Consider the following 27,369-nt stretch of genomic DNA (forward strand, 5'->3'; position numbering starts at 1 on the left):
GTATTAAGAGGTGGGGTCTTTAAGAGGTGATTAGGTTATGAAGGCTCTGTCCTCATAATGGATTAAGGTTGTTATCAGGTGAATGGGCTCATTATCTCAGGAGTTGGACCCCCTTTTTCTCTGTCTCATATGCACTCACCTGCTTTCACCCTTCTCACCACATAAGGCATCCTCCATGTTACGATGCAGCAGTAAGTCTCACACCAGATGAGGCCCCTTGGTCCTGGACTTCCAAGCCTATAGAAATGTGAGCCAAATAAATCTCTTTTCTTTATAAATTTCCCACTCTATGGTATTCTGTTATGGCATCAGAAAATGAACCAGGGCAGGAGGGAAGGAAAAGCAAAACAAAACCAAAAGAGAGGACTTCTGAGGAAGCTTCAAGGAAAGGAGAATTTTGAACCCCATTGCTTCTTCCATGTAGAGCCCAGATTGATGGCAGTCCTCTCATCTGTGTAGGCTTTGGCATGTCTTAGCAGACATCAAGTTCTTTGTCCCTTTCCAGGGTCATCTGACACATTTTATGGTTGGAGGTCAGGCTTCATTGAAGATTGCACATTCTAAATAGATATTTTGACTTCATATCCCCACTGCCCACCATGACAAATAATCTCAAACATCTGCATCCAATAAATTTATTTTTCCTGGTTACCTCTCGTATCTGGTAACCAGGTAACATGAGGATACCAGCTCTACAACTTTGCTCACCAAATAATTTTCAAATGGAAACTTGACATCCCATGTAGGTTTGCATGCTAGGGAAGGATACATTGACAGGCTGACATGGATATCTGGTGCCCCCTTGCCTGTTCTAATCTTACTGTAATTAAAAAAATGGTATAGGAACAATTATAACTTCTGTCAGTTTCTGAGCTTGGTCTGTATGGAATAGTCTCTTGAACTCACTTAGCTATTCATGCACTGAGTACATCACATTTTTAAATCTATAAAGCTGTATATCTTACCAGGATGCTCAAGGGTTATGATGACTTCATGCACTTCCACCTTCTGAAGTCCTACAGGAGTGGTTGACAGGATTCTACAATACTAACAACACTTAACATTTATCACTTACATACCAGGCACTATTGTACATACCCCTTTATAAAAAAAGAAAATTAATTTATTCCCACAACACCAGTGTGAGATAGATACTATAATTATTACCATCCTACAGGTGGCAAAACTGAGGCACACAGAGGTTAAATAGCTTGCCCCAGTGGTGGAGACAAGATTCACTCCCAGGTAATCTGGCTCCTAAGCTTGCATTCTAACGTATTATACTATAATGCCTCCAGGGATTGATGACATTTATATTTTGGCTCTACAATTAATATTTTGAATGACTACAAATAGCACATCTGGAAATCATTGATCTGAAGTCTTTGGAGAAGCTATGTCTAGTGGCTTAGGGTTGCTTCGATATCGAAAAGCAAAGCAAAACAAAATGGGAAAGAAACAAAACAAAATACATGTGGCATGTGCTAGGTTGTTCTGCAAGCTATGCAACAAAGTGATGTCTTCAGCATGGGGACTAACCAAAAAGATTTAGTCAGATATCCACATGGATGTTGGAAGTTTGTTCCAGAAGAAACACTCCTCCTTAATTGGGTCAAATGATCTTTCTAGACCTCTGGGTGTGTAATTCCAGTGCCTCTCCTGTTATTTGTGATACCTGCATTGACATTGACAGGCATCACATATGTAGCAGGGAGTGCAAAGAATGAGCTGCCAACATCAAACCTCATCACATCAAAGGGAAAGATGACAATTTGGTGGGGACCCTTCCGCTAGGATCTTCTTCCTTAATTGTCCTCCCATGTTCAGTATGAGTCAGTGTTGACTAATGAGCCATGTTGCTCACTTTTATTTTCTCCATTCAGCACCAACTAGACTCTGGTTCATTGTAGCCATTCTTTCTTTGTTATTTTATAGCAAAAGGCTGAGAATTTCAAAGTTAGAGCATGTGGATTCCCACCACCACAAATCTCACAACTGAAGCCCAGGTCATCCACAAATCAGAGTAAAGCCTGGGTTGGGATGTCCTCATCAATGCTAAAGTCATTTCTCCTATGGAGACTGGCCAAAACCCAAACTATTGGATTAGTGACTCTTCTCTGGTGGCATCCACAGTCATCTCTTTGTCTATACCATCTGAGTCGCCAAGTCGAAGTCCATGCTCTTCTAAGCTATACTGCCTCTCTTTCAGCATTTGTATATTTAATTGTACCCTCTGTGGTATTGGAATATAGGACTCCTATAGCTAGAAACAGTTTTCATCAATAAGTTGTATCAGAAAAATTTACTATTAAAAAATCCACACCAAAGCATTCCACAATGTAACTTACAGCTTCCTATCCTAGCATTTAGGCCTGAGAACAAAGCCTGGCACTGCCTTAGGCCTGGCCTGTTTCAGCCTCCCAGGCAAGAATTTTCTTGCTCAATTTCCAACCAGGGTTTAATCTCTTTGACCCATTTCACTGGTCTTGCTTTCTCTACCCATCCATATCTCGGGCTACCGGATCCTTTCCTAATCTGGGATGAAGCACTTGTTCTTCACTCTCCTGCTGCCTGGAACTCTCTTATTATTTTATCCTCCCTCAACTTCAACAGACAGTGACCCTTGTAGCCCCAGTTGCCGCTAGCTCTGCCTCTGAAGGGGAGCCAAGCTCCTTACCTTTTTTCTCTCCCACTGATCCCATATTTTTGAGTGACTCATTAATTTTTATTTCAATATCTAAGTCCCAGAGGCAAAAATGCCCTTAAGTTACATGGACAGGCCCGCCTCCCCGTTTCCATTGTCTAAACAACAGGAACCTTACTGTTATGGATGATTAGTTTGGTTCAATTAAAATTGGATTTATTGAGTGTTTTGCTGCTTATAAAATACTACATACTTGTAGAAAATTCAAAAATTGCAAGTATATATAACAGAAAAAAGAATTCTTATTAATATCCCCATGAAACAACTACTGTTAACAGGTTGGTATACATGGCTCTGTGTGTGTGTGTGTGTGTGTGTGTGTGTGTGTATAAAATACAGAAATGTTCTCAACTTACAATGGAGTTACATCCAGATAAGCCCATCATAAGTTGAAAATACATTCAATACACCTAAACTATCAAACATTACAGCTTAGCCTAGTCTACCTTAAATGTGCTCAGAACATTTGCATTATCCCACAGTTGGGCAAAATCATCTAATACAAAGCCTATTGTATATTAAAGTGTTGAATAGCTCATGCAATTTATTGAATATTGTACTGAAAGTGAAAGTCAGAATGGTTGTATAGGCACCATCATAATGTTGAAAAATCCTAAGTTAAATCTTACTAATCCTAGGACTACCTGTATATACAATATATATAATATATCTATATGTATATAAAATTGGAGTCTCTTGAAACTGTTCTGAAGTTGTACTATCTATATCATTTTGGAACTTGTGTTTTTCTCACTCAATATATTCTAAACTTATTTTCGTATCAGAACTTATAAATCTAGCTCATTTTGTAAAAGGTTATGCAGTGTTCCATTGTATAAATATATCATAACTTATTTAACAAATACTTAATGATGAATATCTGGTATGTTTTCAATTAATTTGCTATAATAATGCACAATATACATCCCTGTACATCTAGTTTTGCTTAATTGTCTGAGTTTTTCTGTAGAGCTTAGATTTTTGGACATGGTAAAGTATCTCTGCGCCTCAGTTTCCTTTTCCATAAAATGAGGACAACTTACAAAAGGTTGTGAGAATTAAATGAGATAACTAACATTGTAGTGAATGCGTCATTCACTCTAGTTTAAATTTTAGTATCTAAACCTCTTCCTAAGTTGAGAATTCTTCTCTTTATGGGTCTTCAGAAGTACCAAAAATAGCAGCTACTCACCGTCTCAGATTCCCTTGCAGCTTGGAAAACTCACATGACCAAGGCTCCAGCAATCAGATGCGCTCACAGCACACTTAGATTTGGGAGCTAGCTGTGCAACAACCAAGGGTTAAGGAGCACACTCACCTTCTCTGTTTGGCAGCCTTGGCAGTAATGGTGAAAGCAAGATCAAGTTCTCCTCAGGAGAACAGCAATGGTGCAAACTGTCCATTGAGTGTGTGGTGACTGACACAAGTAGGGGCTTCTTCATTAGAACAGTTTTCAAGCATGGCTTTGGGCATTGTTTCTGGCAGCTTAACCTCAAGTTTCACTCTTCAGAAATCCTGACAGCTCTGAAGTACTCAAAATCTGTGAATAAAGTCATTTTCTGGTTAAATTAGACAGGGACATTTTCTGTTGCCTGTAATGAAGAACACTGTCTGCTGCATATGCATAGCTGCAAAACACTGTATGAAAATTAGCAACGTGGCAGATGCTCTTGGATGCTTCCCTGACAAACATTCCTTCTCCCTCCTTGCTAACAGGGTGAGTATTTGACCCAATTCATCTAAGGTGATAAAGGGAAAAGTCTTCTTGGGACTTCTGGGGAAGAGTTTTCATTCCTTCCTAATAACAAAGAGGCATGTGAAGAAAAAGCCTTTCTCTGTAGCTGCCTCCAGCTTTCTACTTGGGATGCTGTCATATGAGATTGAGTTTCTTGAAGATCTGGCAGCTGTTTTCTGATCGTGAGGAGAGATATTGCCCTTGACAAAGCTCAAGATTCTAAAGAGTCTGGATATTTTATAATACCACGGAATTTCCAAAGCAAACTTGGAATGCCTACTTCCAGATTATCTGTTAAAATTTAAAATAATTGCAACTTAAGACATTAAAAATCAGGTACTCTGCTACTTGCAGCTGAACACGCTCTAATTGGTACAAGACATTTTTTATATCTTTATAATAGCTGAAAGAGGCTGGGTTTAGAGGTTTTAAAACCTCAGCCAGGCGTGGTGGCTCATGTCTGTAATCCCAGCACTTTGGGAGGCCAAGGTGGGTGGATCATGAGATCAGGAGATCGAGACCATCCTGGCTAAACCGGTGAAACCCCATCTCTACTAAAAGTTCAAAAAATTAGCCGGGCATGGTGGCGGGTGCCTGTAGTCCCAGCTACTTTGGAGGCTGAGGCAGGAGAATGGCGTGAACCTGGGAGGCGGAGCTTGCAGTGAGCTGAGATCGCGCCACTGCACTCCAGCCTGGGTGACTGAGAGAGACTCCATCTCAAAAACAAGAAAGAAAGAAAGAAAGAAAGAAACCCTCAACTATCTGACCCTAACTCCAATTGCAAAACAACCCCAAATTATTAATGATATAAAAATATTTGTATTTAATTAATTAATTTATTTATTTTGAAATAGGGTCTTGCTGTGTCATGCTGGCTGGAGTGCAGTGGCAGGATCTTGGCTCACTGCAACATTTACCTTCTGGGTTCAAGTGATTCTTTCACCTCAGCCTCCCGAGTAGCTGAGATTACAGGCAACCTCCACCATGCCTGGCCAATTTCTGTATTTTTCGTAGAGACAGGGGTTTGCCATGTTGGCCAGACTGGTCTCAAACTCCTGGCCTCAAGTGATCTGCCTGCCTGGCCTCCCAAAGTACTGTCACCATGCCTGGCTGACATCAAAACATTTTTAATCCAAAGGAAGATCTTGGATAGTTCAGTCTGTTGTTGTTGGAAGCCTGGTCTCATGGAAGTGCTCTTTGGGAGATTATTAAATTGTCCCAAACTGACACAGATCAAAGTAATCTTACACACTCTGGAATTTAGCCTGATAGGGCTCTCTGGTATAAGAATGTCTTGTGCTCAGGGTCTCTTGACAAAACTGTAGCTGACTTTCAGGTCTTGAGCACACATTATGACTGTTATCTCTATTCTAGTTTCTAGACAATTGTTCAGCTTGACATTATTCAGCATTCTTCTACATTCATCTTTTTTTAGCCTCAAAAGAAGTTGATGAGGTAGGTATTATTTTTTCTTATAGACATGGAAAAAAATGTTCAGAGAGATTAAATAATACTCTCTAAGTAACACAGCTGGTGAGTTGTGAAGAGGCAATTCAAATCCACAGGTTTTTCTCTACCTTGGTTCTTATGGGCTGCCCATTAGAATATGTGGAGAAGCTTTACAGGATGCTGATGCCCAGGTCCCAGCCCCAAAGGTTCCAATGTTGTGGGTCTGGAGGGAAGCCTGGACAACAGGATGCCTTAAATAGCTTTATTGAGGTCTACTTTACATAGCACAAAATTCACCCGTTATAATGGTAAATTCTATTATTTAAAATAGATATATTTAAAGAATTGTGTAGGCATCACCACAATCTAGTGTTTTTTTATTGATACATAATAGTTGCACATATTTTGGGGGCACATTTGATATTTTGATACATGCATACAATGTGTAATGATCAAATTAGTGTAATTGGGATACACATCGCCTCAAACATTTATCTCTTCTTTATGTTGGGAACATTTTAATTCTTCTCTGCTAGCTATTTTGAACTATATATAATACATTATTGTTAACTATAATGATCTACTGTATTATCAAACACTAGATCTTATTCCTTCTATCTAATTATATTTTTGCAACCATTAACTGACCTCACTCTTATCTTCCTTCCCCTCTGCTCTTTCTGCCTCTGGTAACCACCAATCAACTTTCTATCTCCACAAGGGCCACTTTTTTAGCTCCCACACAAAAGTGCAAACATGCAGTATTTGTCCTTTTGTGCCTGACTTATTTCACTTAACATAATGACCTCCGGTTCCATCCTTATTGCTGCAAATGACAGGATTTCATTCCTGTTACAACTGAATAGCATTCCATTGTGTACATACACATTTTCTTTACCTGTTCATCTGTTGATGGACATAGATCCACAGCATCCGTATTTCGGTTATTGTGAATAGTGCTACAATGAACATGGGAGTGCAGACATCTATACAATCTAGTTTTAGAACATTTCCATCACGCAAGAAAGTTCCCTCTTGCCAGTTTGCCGTCAATCCTTGCTCCTACCTGTGGCCCCAGACTGCCACTGATCTGCTTTCTATGTCTATCAATTTGTCTTGTGTGGACACTCACATAAAGAAAATCATAACATATGTTGTCTTTTGCTCTGGTTCCTTTCATGTCTCATCATATTGTTGAGGTCTAAAAGGCAGTGGGAGCTGGAGAGGGCAGCAGCACAAGTCGTTCAGAGTAGTAACAGTTTTGGAAGTCACTGTCCCATTGTATACTGCTTTCTTGGTACAGGCAGCCCTGGCTCCACAGCTATGAATAGCTGTAGTATGTTCCTTTTTATGGTTGAACACTATTTCACTGTATGAATATATTACATTTTGTTTGACTTATCAGCAGTTCGTGGGCATTTGAGTTGTTTCCAGTTTGGTGCAACTATGAAAAATGCTGCTATGAACATAAGCACAACACACCTTGGTATGGAAATATGTTTAAATTTCTCTTGAGTGTATTTCTAGGAGCAGAATTGCTGGGTTGTATAGTCAGCTTACGATTAACTTATTTTTAAAAAACTGACTTTTCCCATTTTACATTCCCACCAGCAATGAATGATTGATGGTTCCATTTTTTCTATATCCTTACCACACTTGGTGTTGTTTAGATTTCTAATTTTAGCCATTCTAATAACTGTGTAGTTATATGTAATTGTAGTGTTAATTTGTATTCTTTATATTCTTTGGATTCTTCATTATATTGAATATTTTTTCAAGTGCATATTAGCCATTTGTATATCTTCTTTGGTGAAACTTCTATTCAAATCTTTTACCCCTTTTAAAACTGGATTGTGTTCTTATTACTGAGAAGTAAGAGTTATTTTATTCTCTATTAACAAATACTTTATTAGGTATATGACTAGCAAATATTTTCTCCAGTCTGTGGCTGCACTTTTCATTTTCTTATTTTTTTTAAATACAAACATTTTAAATTGTGATGAAGTATAAAATATTTATTTTTCATTTTATGGATTTTGCTTTTCTGTTATATCTAAAAACTCTTTGGTCAACCAAGATCATGAAGGCTTTCTCCTACGTTTTCTTCCATAAGTATTATAGTTTTAGTATTATTTTGAGGTCTGTAATCCACTTTTAGTTCATTTTTGTGTGTCTTGTGAGGTTTTGCATATGGATACTTGTTCCAGAACCATTTGTTGAAAAGATTGTCTTTTCATTAAATCGTCTTGTCATCTTTGTTGAACGGGCACTGGAATTTTAAAAGCTCTCCTAGTGCAGCCAACGTTGAGATTCAAGTTCCTTGAAGACGTTAGCATCCATAGGTCTTTTCTGCCTTTTCATGTCAGGCAAAGATCTTGATAATGTTCTAGAATCTAGAATACTTCTAGCCTGATGAGAGACTGTGATTTTTCCTTAGAATTTCTGCAAATAGTGTCACTATCTGGACAGAAACCACCAGAGGAAACCAACTATACAAAGGCAATCTTAAACATGAAAATAAGCACAACCCATACTTGTAACCACAACCCATACTGTTCTATCTGCATGAATCATACCCATGTCTGGTTTTCCCGTTAGGCTGTGAGCTGTTCAAAGGCAGGCACAGTGATTTAATAATAATAACCATTCGAATAGCTACCATTTTAAGAACATGCCATGTTCCAGTGCTGTGCTCTATATCTATTTCTAGATATTATCTCATACAATCATTGTTTTCCAAGATTCCTGAGTTGTGTTTCATAGAGGTTAAGTAACTTGCCCAAGGTCTCACAGCCTGTAAATGGCACAGCCAGATTTCATGCTATGGAAAGTCTCCCTATTAAATCATAAAAAAATAACCAAGCAAGTGTTATGGATAACCCAGTCCCTTACAGGAAATGGCCCTGAGTTCTCTAACCTATTGTACACCAATAACATAGTTGTAGTATATATATATATGTGTATATATATATATACTACACACACATATATATATATACACACACAGACATATATACATATATATGCACATATATGTATGTATATAGTCAAAACAGGCAAGAAGGACACGCAGGCAGAAACCTTGAACTTGAGTCTTGAGTGATCTTGGTCTCTCTAAGAGGCTGGAGGAAAGCCTACAAGGAATCGTGTAGGCTTTGTGTTTATTTTCCGTTGTGATGACAATTTAGAAATTTTATCCCATTGCAGGGAGTGGTAATTCATTTCATGTTTAACATGGCTGGCTTAGAGTCCTTTTGGCAGTTTTTCCCCCATTTTTGATAATTGTTGATATTGATCTTTTCTCCGGAGTGATGGATATTTTACTGAGACTTGGGGGATGATGTGTTCTCTTCTGCCAGCCATCCACAAATGCATAATGCTTGTCTGTATTTCTCTAATAGCTTCTTCATTTTGGAATATGATGGCTATGCAATTCCTCACTCTCCTGCTCAGACTACATTCCCACACACAAGGCCATACCTTTGCTCCTTTCAAAAATAGGGCCCTCCGTCAGTTTCTTGTCAATCATTATATTCATAGCTGTGGAGCCAGGGCTGCCTGTACCAAGAAAGCAGTATACAATGGCACAGTGACTTCCACAACTGTTACTACTCTGAACGACTTGTGCTGCTGCCCTCTCCAGCTCCCACTGCCTTTTAGACCATGCTTCTTGCCCACCTAGTCCACCAGACCAACCCAGACTAGCCCTTCCTGTGCTGGCTTTGCACAGGGGCTTCCGTGCCTCTGCTGAGGAATTTGAAAGAGTCTTTAGCTCAGACAGCCATAGGAAAAAACTAACCATTCCAGCTGTCTCAGCCCAGTGACTTCCAAGCAATTATTTTTCTAGCTCTTGGGCATCTGTCAGCTCTGCACATCTGCCCTACCAGTCAATGTGTGTAAAACAGAAGGCTTCTCCCCTTAGTTTTTTATTTTCTGATAAAAACCGGGGGGCTGTCCCCTCCTTATGAGTCACAGCTCCAGTAAGAAAATAGCCTGTCTTAAAACTCAGTCCTCATCAATTTATTAAAATATAATTCAAGGTCCATTAATTATTGGATGTAACATATGGGCTATCTCTGGTGGCCAGTTGTGTTTTTCTGAAACAGATATTTTCCAATAATTTGTACATGAATGTAAAATACACTGTGAACACTTGCTACTCACCATTCTTCAAGGCTAATGAGTTGGTAATGTCCTGGTCACATAATAGCTATAGTTAGATTCATGACTGTAGATAGTACCTACTAAAAACCATGACAAGGGCTCACTGTTTCTCTTTGAACCTTGAGCATCAGGATTTTATGTGGGGAAATTAAAAGAGCACCATTCTGTTGATGAAGAAGTCCGACTTCTGATGCTGGCCCTGCCACTCTCTAGCTATATTACTTTGATCAAATCGCCTAACTTCTGTAAATTTTAATTTCTGTGTTCAAATTAGCCCTAGATCTGTATTTCCTAAGTGCTGCCCTATGTAATACAAACCTATAATATTCTCTGGTAAAACTGAGTTAAGTGAGTATTTAAATTGGGAAATCTCTGGAAATCTATCTTGTCTACTTGGAAACCTCCTATTCCTCCTTTAAAGCCCTCCTCTGAACCTTGATTCCTATGAATCTTATTCTCATCCCTCCTTCCCAACAGAATGCATCCTTTTCCCTCTCCTTCTCGCATACTACTTTTCAAATTCTTCTACTACAATTCTCATTCCATAACACCCAGTTTATTTTTGCATGTCTATTTAGCAATAACTCAAACTCTGAAAGGTTGGAATCTTATACCATTTGTCTTTATGTACCCAAGATCTAACATAGATATGACACGTAGTAGGTACAAAATAAATGTTGATAGGAATAACTAATAATTGGTGCTATTGGAGGACTGGGGATACTTTTACACTTGGCTGGACTCCTGTAACCATTCTGTTGTCTGTACACAGAAAAGTATGTACCTTTCTCCCTTCTCCTCTTTGGGAAATAGCTTCTCCCCGACTCCAGTTGTGTAATCTTGGTGGGGCTGTCAGTCATAGCACTTGGTCCCTCCCCACAGGAATAGCCATGATGTGACTCAACCTGGCCAACTGTTGTACCTCGTCCTCCTTCCCCAGTGACAAAGCAAGTAGGGAAGGTGAGCATAATACCCAGGCTAGGCCCACTACTGCCCTACTGGGTTTATTTCATTGTTCATGAGTCTTTTATCAAAACTTGTTTTTATGTTAATTAATACTTTTTAACTAGGTAAAAGCAGCTTTACAAGGAGCCATAAATTTATGGGCAGTTGACCAAATTGATGTGTCCAGTGACAGCATTAGCAAACTAATATTCAAGAAAAGCACTGTGATATGCTTGTTTATATATCCACATACTGTGTGAGCAGAAAAATGTGACATTAACTTTTTGTGTGTTGCAAACCTTGTCAGGAATGCTTTCATCACACTCTACTTCATCCCTCTGTAGTGTCTGATTTTTTGACCATTGCCTTTTCCTTGAAATTCCATCCTGCTCTGGTTTCTGTGGCCATAGCCCTCCCTCTTCTACTTCCAGGTCATTCTTCTCTCATCTCTTTTATGGAGTCCTCTTTCCCTGGGGTTTTTCCCCAACTGGGGAAGAACAGAGTGTGTTGCCTTTTGAGTCATAGAAATTGAAGGGCATGAATTGGGAGCTGCTGGTGGCCATCTTCTACCATATTTAAAAATCTGTATTTAGCAGAAGAGAATGAAGATTGGAGATATGGTGAGATGGAGGGAGAGAATGAATGCAAGTGAGTGAGCCTTGGCAGTGGCAAAGCCCTAAAGCCCAGAAATTTCCCTCCCTTTAATTCCATTAACCTCCACTGTGTTTCTCACATACCCCTTTAATACGTGACTTCTTGTTAATTACAATCTAACTTAACTAAAATAAAACCCCAACACATCCTTTAGCTGATATCATTCTAGGAACATAATTGCTGTGATGGTTTAGCACAATGAAATAAAGACTCATTCCAGAGTCTCAAACAGGGAGGCGAGTGTCCCAGGCCCAAAAATGGTTTTTCCAGACCACAACTCAGGAAATGCACACATTTTGCAATAATTATTTCTTTCCGTATGGACTTTAAAAAATCAATCTACTCCTTGCCTCTAGCATAGCCCTCTGAGAAACCTGCAGTCCTTCAGAAGGATTCCTATATTTGGATGCTGACTCAGCCAAAAAAAATTGTTTTTCTTTCTCCCAGCTAGTTTAATCCTGCAAGCCCCACCAGTGACTGACAGTGTTCCAGATTGGGAGCACTGTAACCGAAGGCAGAGAGTTGCCTGCTGTTATTTTCTGCTTTGTTCTAGCTTAATTGCTTTTGTACATGTGCCTATTACATGAAAAACTAAATGAAAACTCTGTAAGACTGAAAATCGCACTTAAAATAGCATCTTGTCCCTTCAGAGTCTCCTATTTGACTCTGTAGCCAGGCAGGTGTTTTTCAGCAGAAAGAAAGACAAAAAAAGTTACTGTGGATCTGGGGAAACGGGTAGCTACAATTTCCCTTTGCCTACGCCCCTCTCTCTAGCAAATTCTCTCACTACAATGACAGGTTCTGCCATGAAGCTCACCAGTAAAAACATCACATTTAATGGTGACAAAAGAGATAAAAAGTTGTGTGACAATCCCCAAGGCACATTGTCTTAGTGGCATTTTCTTAGTTGAATGGAGTTGGATTTGGGTAAAGGGAAGCTATGATCATAACAATAGTTCCGTGTAATTTTTATACTGTCACAAATTTGCCTCAGTGTCCAAGGAGTAATGGCCATTATGGTTAATATACTATCGATTGGTCCTCTTCTTGCCCTTTTTCTTCTCTATTCTGGATCACAGGTGACCCCCGCAGGCTGTGTTCTTTGAGCAACTATAACAGCATGCTTTCTAAAGACTTTGGCCAGTGAGAGAAAGTGGTTCTTGTTTATCTTGCCACCAGGATCTAAGAATCTATTTCAGAATGGTGCAAATAGAGAGGATACAGAGGCCAGAGTTATAGAAAGAAATTCTTTTAAGCTTCTGGTTCATGCCATGCCTGAAGTCAGACCATCCTTTTCCTTTTCATTGATACGAGCCAATAAATATCCTCTCTGACTTGGCCTGTTTGGGTTGATATTTATTTTTATTATTATTTTTATCACTTGCAACTGAAAGAATTTTGATACTGATCACTTCAGTCTTTGGGATCTTTCTTGATGAAGAAAGATCTTTTAAGGAACCCTAAGGAGCATGAATTATAGCACATTCACCTCCACACCCAGACCTCACTTGATACCAAGTCATCCTTCTGCTGCTGTTTAATTTCATAGCTGTTGACTTTGCTAATTTCACCCGGTTCAGTTCTAAATCAACTGGTTTTGGTTTTCGTTTTCTTCAAGGAGCTGTCAAAATAGAAAGCATACAACATACATTCTCAAAGTAAGATCCCAGATCCAGCAGTATCAGCTTTACCTGGGAGCCTGTCAGGAATGCAAACTTTACAGCCCTACCCCAGTCCTCTTGAATTAGAAACTCTGGGGGTGGCACAGTGATCTGTACTTTAACCAGCCCTTTAGGAGATTCAGACACTAACTGAAGCTTAAGGACTGGTAGCATAGAGGGTGTCCAAAATCATTGTATACTATGGGGCAGGCATGATTGGCATTTATAATGAAGAAATTGGAAAAAGCCATAGTAAGACCAGGGAGGTATCTTGTTAGAAATGTTTTATGATGGAGGATGGGAATTTCAAGTGGTGAAGTAGGTCAAATATGACACTTGGTAAGTCTGGAGACCAAAACAGGGTTAGGATTTAATAGACCCTTGTGCTATTCTAAACACCAGTACAGGTGAACTGGGGGCAAAATAAGGTGTGTGTGTGGTAATGAGGGTTGGAGGGGCGGCACTTAAATGTTTCTTCTGTGGAAGATACCATTGTAGCATTGTATGTTATATGAAAATAAATTTCCCAGACAACCACATTTTGGTATCATCTTTGGTGGTTGTCAATCTAACAACTTTGAAAGCTTGGGGGTTAATAATTTGATTTCTGTGCAAAATAAATTTAGTTTCTTTTGGATAAGCAGTAGCTTATCCAATAGCCTCCTACCTTATATTGATGCCTGTGATTTGAAGAAAACCAGGAGGAAACTTTTTATCCCTTTTCGTCATTAAGAGTGCTTGGTGGCCTTACTCATTTAACACATCGGCACAACTAGAAGGAGTGATTCCTTTCTAAATACGGCATTCAGTGGAGCCCATGCATTTTAGCAAAGAATTCTTTCCCTAGTATTCTTTGGAGCCTTAACATGTAGAGTAAGCCTAAATTTAAGCAAAAAATCTAACTACCGGCCAGGCTGAGGCCTGGTCTTGACTTTTCTATGTTTGTCCCCTGTCTCCTCACAACCCAGCCTTCTTTCTAGACAGTGTTTCTTTCTAGACAGAGAAGTAGTGACATTCTCTCAATACTAGCTGACAGTCCTCAGCACTAACCAGTGGAAGCCTGGAGCATGAAGAAACAGCTAAGCGGATCCCTGCGCCAAATCCCAATGGCAGGTGGTAGCAGCAGGTGTAGGTCCCGAGTGGCAATTCCAGAGAAGTCCAGGCATTTTTTTTTTTTTGAGACGGAGTCTTGCTGTCGCCCAGGCTGCAGTGCAGTGGCGCGATCTTGGCTCACTGCAAGCTCCGCCTCCCGGGTTCACGCCATTCTCCTGCCTCAGCCTCCCGAGTAGCTGGGACTACAGGCGCCCGCCACCACGCCCGGCTAATTTTTTGTATTTTTAGTAGAGACGGGGTTTCACTGTGTTAGCCAGGATGGTCTCGGTCTCCTGACCTCATGATCCGCCCGCCTCGGCCTCCCAAAGTGCTGGGATTACAGGCGTGAGCCACCGCACCCGGCAGAACTGCCTAACCTTGAGGCTCTTGCCTGCAATGTCAGCCTTGTCTCTCAAGGTCAGAAACCTTACAGGAAATAAAGAGTTTCTACAAGACAAACATAATGTAGCACTTGTTGGTGACTCCTTCTGAAAGACATCTGTGAATGACCAACATTTCATCCTATCAGGTGCGCTCCATACCCATGCATCTCTTGGTCTGTCCCTCTGTTGCCAGATAATTCACTGGTATTCCATAATGCTGCCTTTGTTAAATGCCTGCCAAATTAGGTAAGGCTCTAGGATGGAGGCCAATGCCTCTACGTACACATGCACACACACACACCTACAGGATGTCTTTTCAGTACGGAATTTTATTATTTAAAAGAAAAAAAGAGCCTGCAGCAACAAATTGAGCAAGGATAGCTTGCTGTCTCCTTCACTGTAGCATTGTCTATGCTGTCCAGCATCAGCATGACGGGTGTAAAATCCCACCGCCAGTGCCACCAGCATCAACACTTCAACTGGTTTTCCTTTCCCACTCAGGAGTGATGGCACGAGCCACTGGGCAAACTTGAGTCCAATTGCTGGCTTTACCAAGTATTTGGATAATCTACCAAATCCTCACTCCCTACCACTTGATAAGTATTTATCAAGCACCTCCTCTGAGCCCAGCACTCATCTGACCACTTGAGATTTTTTTCAAAGCAACAGACAAGGATAGCCGCCCTCATGAAACTTATATTCTAGCAAGAAAAGACAAACAATAAACATAATTGATAAGAAAATATATAACATATTAGAAAGTGAAAATTGCTAAGAAAAAAAAAACAGAATAGGTCGAAGAGGGTAGATTCACAGGCTGATGGGTCATCGGGTTGCAAAATGAAATAAGGCAGTCAGCACAACCTTCAAGAGCAAAGATCTACAGATGAGAAACTTAGATGAAGGATACTTGGAAGAAGAGTGGCAGCTCCAGGTACGGGGAACAGCTGGAGCAAAGGTCCTGAGGGAGGAGTGTGTCTGCCAAGTTTGAGGATGAAGTAGCAGGCCAGTGTGGCCAGATCGAAGTGAGTAGTATGGAGAGGAGTAAAAGAGGAGGTCATGAAATACTATAGATGTGGAATTAGCTTGCTCACTTAAGTCAAATGTAAGAACGTCAACTTTAGTGATGTGGGGAGTCATTGCACTACTTTGAGCAGAGACATTAGGAGATTCCACCTGGTTTCTAAAGGGATCTTCCGGGCTTCTGTAGGGAGAATAGTCTGTAGGGAGCAGGAGAGAAGCAGATGCCTCTTCCAAGGCTGTGGCTGGAATTCAGGGGAGAGAAGAGAATGGGCCGGGCCAGGCCAGGCTGGCAGTAGTGAAGGAAAAGAAGTGGTTGAATTCTGGATATATTTTGAAGATAGTGAGCTCCCACTTCTTGATGAACTTCCTAACAACTTATGCTCAGTTCACCCCAAACAATGTGTTTGTCTTCCCAGCCTCTGCATACATATTCAGACTGCAGAACATGATCCCACTCCCTCTGTCCTCCAGAATGCCCCCTTCCCATCTCCTCTTCCACCTCTGAATAATGTCCTACTCTTCCTTTAGGACACAGACAAAATGCTACCACCTCTATAAACACTCTTTAACTCCACCAGCTATTTTTCCTTCTCTGTACTAGTACTGTGGAGTGTACACATCTATCTGGTTATACTTCTTACACATCACAGAGCAGGGATGATATTAAAATATTTAACAGTTGGTATAGCCCAGACACCAGCCAGTCAGAACAGACACCAGCCGTCACCAGCCTGTGTGCACCAGCGGAACATCAGCCTTCCCACACAGCATTTTGCATTGATCTGCCTGCCTCCCCTATTTCATTCCAAAGTCCCACAGGCTAGAGAACACAACTTATTTATCTCTGCACCCCCAAAGAGTGTCTGCCACCTATTAGCCTCTCTTTATTCAGATGTCTGAATAAACAATTACATGAAAAAGAGAAGCAAAGGTCCTGGCCTCATTTGAAGTCACCTCAGCACAAATTTCTCACTCTTGGCACTTTCTGGGTCAAAGTATCCTTCCTTTCACCTTGTCTTCTGGCTATCGGAAAGCTAAATCCACCACCGCTTTCCCTTCTCTTCCCTGATGCTCGACTTCAATCAAACACTCGTATTGGGGCTGAAGGTGTCTTCCCAAGAGCAAGTTTTCACAAGTGGTGAAGCCAAAACCCACAACATCCTCCTCTGCCATCCGTTCCAGAGTGTACACTTGGCCGCGGATGCCAAGGGAGCGCAGCAATGGGGAGAAGGAGGCTTCCTGAATTCACAGCTTCCAGCTCAGCTCAGCGTTGGCAACTTCCGTTGTCTACTTTTCCTCACTTGTACACTCACCTTTTCTAGCCCCAACTTGAAAGTGTGTTTTATAAATTTATTCCCTCCCCGTCAGGAAAAGCAAGTTACAAATAGGCCAAAGTAAATTGGCTGAGCATTTGAATAAATGATTATTTTTCCTAAGTGGCCTCTCACACATAGCCAAAGTTCATGATGTTAGCCAAAAAATAAATAGAGGGAAAGTGAGAAAAATTAGATTAAAGAGGGGTGGACAATCTACATAGCATTCCCCAAAGTTCAAGCTGGAACAGGCCCTCGAGATCAGCTACTTCAAGGTTTCTCAAATTGTGTTCCAAGGAACTATAGGAGTTTCAAGTAGCCCCATCAAGGAGATAAGGCTCCAGTACCCTCATCACCCCTCTAAGCAAATTTGGCAAGGTTTTATCTGTTTTGCATAAGAGTTTACTTGAATAGAGAATTTTGTGGTTAAAAATGCTTGCAAATTACTGTTCCAAGCCAAATCCACGTTTTACAAATCAGGAAACCAAGTCTGAGAGAGGTGAAATACTTTGCCTGGACTTTCACAGCAAACTGATAATAGAGTTAGAATTCAATTTCAACTTTTCTAATTCAAAGCCAATACTTTCCCTTTGGTACCTGGCTGCCTCGTGGTATTTTATATCTGTTGTCACTTGCTCAGAATTCCTTTTTTCTTCAGTCAAGAACTCTATTTCCCCTCCCACAGGGGGCTGAGGAGTCATAAACTTCACTCAAGCTGACCTCCCAGAGCCTGTGATCCCCATCACCAAAGATACAGTGGTTGGTCCGGGGAGAGAGAAGATGTCCTTCTGAGACTGAGGGTAACCTGGGGCTGTTGTAGGCTCTTGTTGCAATCACGGGTACACATTTGTCTGAGATTGACACCAACATAAAAGAGAGCAAATCAGAGTGGTGGAGAGAGATGTGGCAGATTTCTGAAGACATTGTTTAAACTCTCAGGCCCACCCATGTGAAAAGTTCGTGCTGTCTCTGGGCTTTTCAATAATGTAAGTCAATACATTTTTTTTGCTTAAATTAATTGGATTCAGTTTCTAACATTTGTTGCAACATTGTCCTGATTAACATGTGTTCTAAAGTTACTTTTATATATAAAGTATCATATACTTTACCAAGCTTTTCCATTGCTCCAGGTCATAGAGGTGGGTGGAGCCACCTTCCCTCATCCCTGGATGGTATCACCTCCTTCCTGGATAAAAGCTGGCTACAAGGACACATGAAACCTAGGATGTCACAACATGCCAGAGAAACTAATGTGTCCAAAAGATATGCTTTGAGAGCCCTCTAAGTGTCATTGCCGTTTCTCGCACACTTGATGCGAATCTGTAGTCCAGTCAATAGCAAGATAAAGCAGGAAAAGTATTGACTTTTCAGTTAGATGAATTGTGATTGTAACCTTCCTGAGTAACAACATTACAGTAAAGGGAAGAATACATATGTATCAGTCAAGGTCTAATCAGGAAACAGAAACCACTTCAAGGGTTGAACCAGAGTAGATTTATTCAGAGAATTGTTTACACAAATGATAGACAGAGGAGCTGAGAAACCAAATGAGATGGTGAGACAACTCTGAGATTAGCAACAATGGGAAGCACCTACCTATCACTCCTAGGACTGCAAAGACAAATGGAGGGGGTGGTGATACTGGAGCTCAGCAGCCAGATTACCAGATGGAAGCCATAATGGGCCTGTCTGGTGGGAATCAGAGATAAGAACACTCAGCCATCACTGGAGACCATGTAGATGCAGACAGAAGGCAGGTAAGGGAAGTGTCTTGAGTGGCTTCTCTTCCCCTGCTATCTTTAGGCAAACAAGAACCAAGACAGGTTCACCATGATGTGTCATTGGTAGAAATTCACAGACGGGATCTTTTGATAGCCCTTGATCTATTTGCTGCATTTCAGAGTTGAAGTGGAAATGATGTTTCAACCAGGTCAGAAAAGTACAAGGTCCTTCTCCATGATTTGGAGGCTTCTTCAGTCTTCGCTAGTTTTTATTTGGGAAAACTGTGTTCTCTTTTCTTTTCTATCACTTTCACACCGAGCAAACTCTTGCTACTGAGTTCCATCAGCCATGTCCTGGAAACACGTAGGGGGGTTGGGAGCAGCCACATCTCCCAAAGCAGCTGACCTAGGCCTTTTGTTCCTCGCCCGTTGTGGGCAAAGTCCTGGTAATTTTCATTAAGCCAGCTGAGGGGATCAGCATTTGGCTATAGGCCCACCCATCCCTATAACTTCATAGTTCTGAGCCTGCCAAAGTGTAATTAAAAGACAGGTTATCCATGGGAAATAACCCCATTGACAAATTCCAAGAAAGGAGACAGAACTTCCTGAAACTCTTTGGTCATCTTCTCTGCTTAGTTTTATTTCTCCATGGGACGTGCCAAGCCAAGAAAGCTAGAAGGTCATTGAGCAAAGTTACTCATTTATGGGTTCTTTATTTGGTCCAGCCCCAATTTGTTATAGTTTGCTTCTCAACAGCAAGCAAGGAACAGCCTCAGCCTGGCAAGGAAATACTGCCTAATCTTTGTTGATATTGGGAGGGCCTGCAGTTCATCAAGTGGAAAACTGGGATTTAATGGGAAATGACTCTCAGGGAAGAATTGAGACATCTTCTTGTGTTTTACATGTTATAAAGGGTTGCGTGACTTTTAACTGCTTAATTATGGAGCCATTCATTCACCAAACATTTGTTGAGTAACCTGTTAGTGTGTTTTCTCAGTTTTTCCTCAGAAAACAAAACTGATGCGGGCAAAACCATGATAAGCCTTTGGTAAAGATGAGAGATCCCTTTCGATATTTTTTCTTTTCAAGAAAGAGAAAATCAATTTCACAACAATCTAAGCAATTTTTAAGAACAGCTAAGTTTCAGGTGAAGAAGATGTTTTACTAACTGAATCCCACAGAAGGACGATGTTTCCGAAAGGAAGGAATTCATATTCTGAAGGCAGAAATTGGACCTGATTCCTGAATCTGCCATCATCAGCTGCTTGGACATGAGTGAATCACATCCTTTCTGAACTTCAATTTTCTCATCAAAAGAATGAGCATCACAATATTGGCCATGTAAGGGAAGACATCGAGATAAAGAAATCTCTAATATATTAACAGTCTATTAGGCACATATTAAGTGATCACATAATTATGAATATTATTATTTGCTCAATATCCTTAGACACGTCTCTTTGCCAAACTAAAGTGAGCTCACATTATTTCTCTCTGCCCCAGACCCATAGCTTTCTCCCTTCACTCCCTCATTAGGTTAACCAGGAACACAATGCTGTGTCCTCTCTGATCAGGCTCCTAGTGCTGCATTTTATGAGCAGTCTTCACCCTTCCCCCACCTCCTAGTAGCCGATGCCATTGCACCATTCTTTGTTTGTATAAATGCAATGAGCATAGTGCCTGGCACGGAGTGGGTTCTCAGTAAACATTTGTTGAGTGAATGAACAAGTAATCTGACCTAATAAGTGAAATGATAGAGCGGCGTGCAAATTTCTTATTAACCCTAAGTACCTTGGGTATATTTTAGGATGAGACTACTGACACCATGGCAAGTAACCCAAAGGAGGATCACTAATGTGAGAATTGTAGGAATTCTCACATTAGAATTGTGGGGAAATGAGTAGGGCACATCCTTTTGGGAGAGACTCCTCAGATGGGTGTTCCTCAAATCATACCCTGACATTGTACTCCCACACCCTCTGTGAAGCATTGTTTATTCTAGGAAGTATAGAAATTGTTGGTTGGATAATTATTGAATAATTACTAGAAATGGCTTATAAGCCTTTAAAACAACTTGCGGAAAGATATATTCGAATGCCTGAGTATCTCACCTCTAACATATACCTAGTACACACACTGCAAAATTATGTGGGGGTCAGTGGCAAAGGATGTGCTCAGGCCTCCTTGTGATAATGGCAAGACACCAAAGCCTGGACTGTGTAGTCTGTGCCCATATAACTCTGGTGCCCATGTGCCTGAACCTCTGAATTTGTCCTCATCAACTCCAGGCTCTAACCAAAAGAGCTACCCACCCACAGACGGGAGACAAATAATCAGAGTTCCATATTTGTCACAGTATCCCGTCTCAAAAAAAAAAAAGCCAAATATTGAATATTTGGTGTTTTCTCTTGATGTTGAATATGGGAATTTTTTGGCATGAAATTTATAACATATATTTTATATTACTCTTCTATGCGTTTTATACTCCACAAAAATAAATGAGGTGGATTGCTGGTTGTTTTTTGCTTTCAGTCTCCCATCTGCTCTCTGCCCTTCTGCACCCCACTCTGTGCTTAGAGAAGGATGAGGAGTGGACTCTCCAGACTGTATCTCCCAGGCTCCCTAGGCCCTAGCTTCTGGTTCTTCTCAGCCAAAGGAAAGCACCAGCAAGAGATTATAGGGCAGGAGAGAAGGGTCAGGGTATTTTTCTTTTACTGCCTTGCTGCTCTGCTCTTTGTTCTGGCAGTAATTGCATCTCTAAGTCTATACCTCCTCTAAGGAACCCTCTCTTTACAGGCTCAATTCTCATCAGGCTCCAGAAACACTGTTTTCTCACTTGCTCCTTTAGGACTAGGCGGTAGTGGCTTCTCTCTGTTGAAAGCTACTAAATTCCCTGACATTTTTTGTTGGTTTCTTAAATCTTTCCCATGCCTGTATAAAGACTCCTCAGTAATTAATTTTTTTCAATATCCAAGCTGAGTACAGCTTCTGTTTTTTGTTGGGATCCTAAATCCTATAGATAATTATAACATTATATCTGTTTTGTAGTTAAAGTATCATGCTCAGAATGTCTTGCACAAGAACATCCAACTTAGAATGTAGAAAATACAGGAACTGACCTCAAGACTTCAAACTCAATACCCTCAACATGTCACTTTATGGACAATAGAAATTGTCTCCAGATTACAATGCTCTGTGTGTCCTATAGATCACACCCATTTCGTAGATCATTGAAAGGGTCTCACCCTTACGTGGCTGTACCAAGACTAAATACATTTGTAAAAATTCATCCATTCATCTAACATCCAACATGCATTTATTTAGCGCCTACCTTGAGGCAGAATTTGGAGATGTAAGACAAGACATGGCTCCTGTCTTTGAGGAACTTTTCCATTCTAAAATATGGAGGTAGATCTAAAAAATGAGGAGGTATCCTTGAATTGAGTCTTGAGGATTGAGGAGGTAATCACCAGATAGACAGGATCAGAGACGGAATTCTATGAAATTCCCAAGGGAGGGAGCAGTTTAACAATGACTGAATAAGGAGAGCGAAATCACCCAATTTGTTCAAGGTACTTCAGAATATCTGCAACTGTGCCTTAAGTGCAAATAAAAGAGAGAGGAAGGGGACAAAATAAGAGACTTGATTGGAGAATTAAGAAAGGACCAGAGCACAAAGGGTCTTATTTTTCATGCTTAGGAGTTTAGACTTCTTATTTAGGTTAGTGTATCAACTGAGGGCATTTTCAATGGAAAGTGGCGTGATGGTATTGATTGGATTTGAGATAGGGTAATCTGAGGTTATTATGAAGGCTATATTAAAGGAGAACTGTAACTGGACACTTGGAGATCAACAAGATGTTTCAAGAATATTGTAGTAATCCAAATCCGATATGATGGATATGATGTCGGCTGGAGGAAGCTGGTAGCTAAGCAGGTGGAAAGAAGGGAACAAATCCAAGAGATGTCAAATGCAACAACAAATCCAAGTGACAGCCAGGGTCTCATCAGGAGACAGAAGCCACATAGTAATTTGAATGGAAAAGTTTAATATAATTATCTATAAAAAGAGATTGTGGTAATGAAGAACTGGCTAGTAAACAGAGTTCTAAAGAATATAAGGATAGCATGTACAAGGATCATACCCCCTAGGACTCAGAAAGAGTGCTGAAAAAAAAGGAAAATGACAGATCTAATTAACAAAGAACAATTATAATTTAAAACATTAATGAAATAGTCAAACTACTAGTTAGCTTGATCAAGAAAACAAGGAGTAGGCACAAACATTTCAACTAAGAAGTGGCAAGGGAGATAAAACTGTCAAAGCAGAATAAATTTAAAATATAATAAAAAGCCACTTCACAGGTTTCCAAGGCAAAAAATTTGAAAGCCTAGATAGGGTGGATAATTTCTTAGGTAAATGAAAATTACCAAATTTGACACCATTAGGGTAGAAGCTTAAACAGACTAATTTCTACAAAAGATATAAAATTAATAAGGAAGTAGCCGACACCAAAAAAGTTACCATGTCCTGTTGGTTTCATGAGTGATTTCTACCAAATCTTCAAAGACCAGATTGTTCTAGTAATTGTTTTAAAACATTAAAAGAAAGAAAAAATTCATAATTCCTTTATGAGCAAGCGTAAAACTGATATATTTATTAGATAAAAACTGTCAAGAAAGATAATTACAGACAAATATCATTTGTGAACATTCTTGTAAAAATTCTGAATGAAAAATTCCCAATCCAGCTGGGATTTTGAAAAATAAAAAATTGGGATGGAGTCTTTTTAAAGGTATGGCAAAAGTTAAGGGAATCAGCAAACGAAATATTGGCAAATAGAATCCATTACCACATTAAAAAGAATAATACAGGCCCAACGCAGTGGCTCACACCTGTAATCCCAGCACTTTGGGAGGCTGAGGTGGGCAGATCATGAGGTCAGGAAATCGAGACCACCCTGGCCAACAGGGTGAAACCCCGTCTCTACTAAAATACAAAAAAAAAATTAGCTGGGCATGGTGGCATGCCCCTGTAGTCCCATCTACTTGGGAGGCTGAGGCTAGGGAATCACTTAAACCAGGGAAGCAGAGATGGCAGTGACCTGAGATGTCACCACTACACTCCAGCCTGGCAAGAGAGCGAGACTCTGTCTCAAAAAATATATATATATATAATAATAATACAGTATGACCAAATAGCGTATATTTAAAGGATACAAGTTGGCTCAACACTAGGAAATCTATTTATACAGTACACTATATTGATAAATCTAAGGAAAATTTATATGTCTATTTCTATAGATCCTGAGAATGCCTTTGACAAAATTCATTACCCATTCATAATAAAAACTCTCAAGGAAATAGGAATTGAGGGCTACTTCCTCAACATTATAAGGTTTGTATATCTCAGTCCTAAAGTTAGTATTTTATTTAATGAGGAAACACTTGAGGTATTTTCATTGTAATCAGCAACATGCAGGATTCAGACATTGTACTGAATGTGTTGGCCAATGCCCTTAGATGAGAGATCGATTAGAGGCATAAGAATGGGAAAAGAAGTAGTAAAACTGCTTGTATTTGTAGGTGATATAACAGTATACTTTGAAAAACCCAGAGAATCAATAATAAAACCAACTCAATAAAGTAATTTAGTGAATTAGCAGGTTATAAAATTAACATACCAAATCAGTAGACTTCATATATAAAACAACAGCAGACATAAAAGTAAGGAATGCCCATTTATATTAGCAGCAAAGGAGATTAAGTGCTTAGGAATACATTTAACGAGAAATGGGCAAAACCTATATCTGGACAATTTGTAAGCACTCATGAAAGACACAAAAGCAGACCTGAACAACTGGAAATTCATTTCCTGTTCTTGGCTAGGATAACAAGATTAAGAGATATCAGTTCTCCCTAAGTTAATTTCTAAATACAGTGCAATTCCAATAAAAATACCAAGCTATTTTATAGACAAGTTGATACTAAAGGTCATACGGCAAAACAAACATGCAAGAATCACTAGGAAACATCGAAAAAGAACACCTACAAGGGGGGATTAGCACTAACAGACATGAAAACATAATATAAAGCTTCCGTAATTAAAATAGTGTGGTACTGGCACATGAATAGACAAATACTATAGTCAGTAGAATAGGATATAGAAGAAAGTTCAACATTTGACCCAAATACATATGGATCTCTCTGTACTTATCTCTTTCTGCCACGTGAGTATATAAGGAGAAGTCAGCAGTTTGCAGTCTGGGAGAGGGCCCTTACCAGAACTCCATCATGTTGGCACTCTGAACTTGGGCTTCCAGCCTCCAGAACTGCTATAAATATTTATTATTTAAGCCACTCAGTTTATGGTAATTTGTTATAACAGGCCAAACTGACTAAAACATGAGCCTTCATACATTGCTGGAGGGAATATGAAATGGTGTAACTGCTTATAGAAAACAGTTTGACAGTTTCTCAAAAAGTTAAACATAGAATTACTATATGACCCAGAAATTCCACTCCAGGTTATATACCCAAGACAACGGAAAACAAACATTCACACCAAAACATGTGCATGAATCTTCACAGCATTATTATCTATAATAGCCAAAAAGTTGAAACAACCCAAATGTCCATCAACTGAATAAATAAAAATATAGACAGACAAAATATGGCACATCCACACCATGGAATATTATTCAGCCAAGAAAAGGAATGAAGTACTAATACTTGCTACAGCATGGATAAACCTTGAAAACATTTTGCAAAGTGAAAGAAGCCAGATACAACAAAAAGTGACATATTGTATGAAGAGTCAAATCGACACAGACAGAAAGTAGACCAGTGGTTGCCAGGGATAGGTGAAGGAGGGGGCAATTGGGAGTAATTGTGAACAGTTACAGGGTTTCTATTGGGTGATGGAAATGTTATGGAATTAGATAGTGATAATGGTTACACAACTTTGCAAATATACTAAAAAAGTCACAGAATTTCCTATTTTAAAATAGTAAACTTTAGATTAAGTTTCAGCCAATAATAAAAAAAAAACCCACACAAATAAAAAACATTTTGCCATCTAGCAAAGGAAAAAATATTTAGAAAGGGTAAGCTCCAGTTTCACAGAGGCCTAGATTTGGAGAAGAGAAGTGATACTAAATTGATCGATGGAAAAGTCTGCCCCTTTGGTAACTCAGTTTCCTTATGCACTCTTTACACATTTGAACTCTCATGCACTCTGAAAACAAAAAGTTCAATATAAATGTGAATAATTTCACAGGATTTGCTTACATTCTGATATCCTTTTCTCTGCCTCTTCTCTCTCTGAAAACAACTCCATTTGAATTCCAAATTCTTTTGGATCCCATAGGGTGATTTTACATCACTGCACCACACAAAAGGAAGACATAAAGGTTATATGCGGCTTTTCTATCTTTAGTGAATCTAGAACCAAACATAGATAAAACCAAATGAGATAGCTGGTGTGGGTGAAATAGCCTGGGAAAGCCCTGAATTTTTTCTATCCTCAGAATAAAAAGGGACCTTGCATTCAACCATCCTGCGTTCTTAGTAAAAGCGAAAAGTAGGAATAAGAGGGCGACTTATCCGCCCCCGCCCACCCTTTTTCTAGACCAGCTCCACAGATTCTCCGTCTTCCTAAGCAAGGTCAGATTATGCAGGAGTGGCAGGGAACTCAGAGTGGTGGCTTTACATGGAAATTTCTAGAATAAAGTGTTATATATATTTTTCCTACATACCAACAAGCTTGACGAGAATTACGTTAGAAACATTAGTCTTTCACATCTTCCTCTGCATGTTTGATGGTTTTTTTGTTGTTGTTGTTGTTTGCCCTGAGAAGCCCATTTATGCATAGGCCAGAGTGAATTCACTCTGAAAGAGTAATTCTTGACTGCCAGGTAACACAGTGAGGTCTATTGTCTAATTCTGCATGAAGCCCTTAAAATATTTGTATTCATGTTAAGGTATATCAAGCGGTGAGTATTCCTCATAAGAGTGTGTCCCTTCTCCTTGTGGTAATGTAACAAAACAGATGGCTTTGGTGTGCATTTCTCTCACCTAAACTGTCAGTGAGCCAGCCATCTTGTCTCGATCACACCAACATTCCAGTCCTTGAAAAATGTAGAACAACAGACGCTCTTCATTCAGCATTGGCTTCAGTTGTGAAAAAAACATAAAGCATTTACCCATTTAACATAATAGTGATCACCTAGGAGATGCTGTATATTTTCCTTTAAGTTAATATGAGTGATTTTGTTTTCAAGTAACCTTTTTTTTTTTTTTTTTTTTGGAGATGGAGTCTAGCTCTGTCACCCAGGCTGGAGTGCAGTGGCATGACCTCGGCTCACTGCAACCTCTGCCTCCTGGGTCCAAGTGATTCTGTTGCCTCAGCCTCCTGAGTAGCTGGGATTATAAGTGCCCACCACCACGCCAGGCTAATTTTTCTTTTTTTTTTTTTTTTTTTGTAGTTTTAGTAGAGACAGGGGTTTCACCCTGGCCAGGCTGGT

The 27,369-nt window shown here is 39.9% G+C and overlaps 1 long non-coding RNA gene across 1 annotated transcript; it reads right to left on the reverse strand.

The window, feature by feature from the left end:
• On the reverse strand, positions 1 to 27,369 carry LOC129490803 (uncharacterized). The gene is made up of 4 exons (XR_008660305.2): positions 26,921 to 27,369; positions 26,135 to 26,228; positions 4,023 to 4,244; positions 1 to 237 (listed from the first exon to the last, which is right to left on the reverse strand). It is a non-coding gene; the product is annotated as an uncharacterized lncRNA (long non-coding RNA).

The sequence above is a fragment of the Symphalangus syndactylus genome, chromosome 9, assembly GCF_028878055.3.
Source record: "Symphalangus syndactylus isolate Jambi chromosome 9, NHGRI_mSymSyn1-v2.1_pri, whole genome shotgun sequence".
In the NCBI taxonomy this organism is placed as follows: Eukaryota; Metazoa; Chordata; class Mammalia; order Primates; family Hylobatidae; genus Symphalangus; species Symphalangus syndactylus.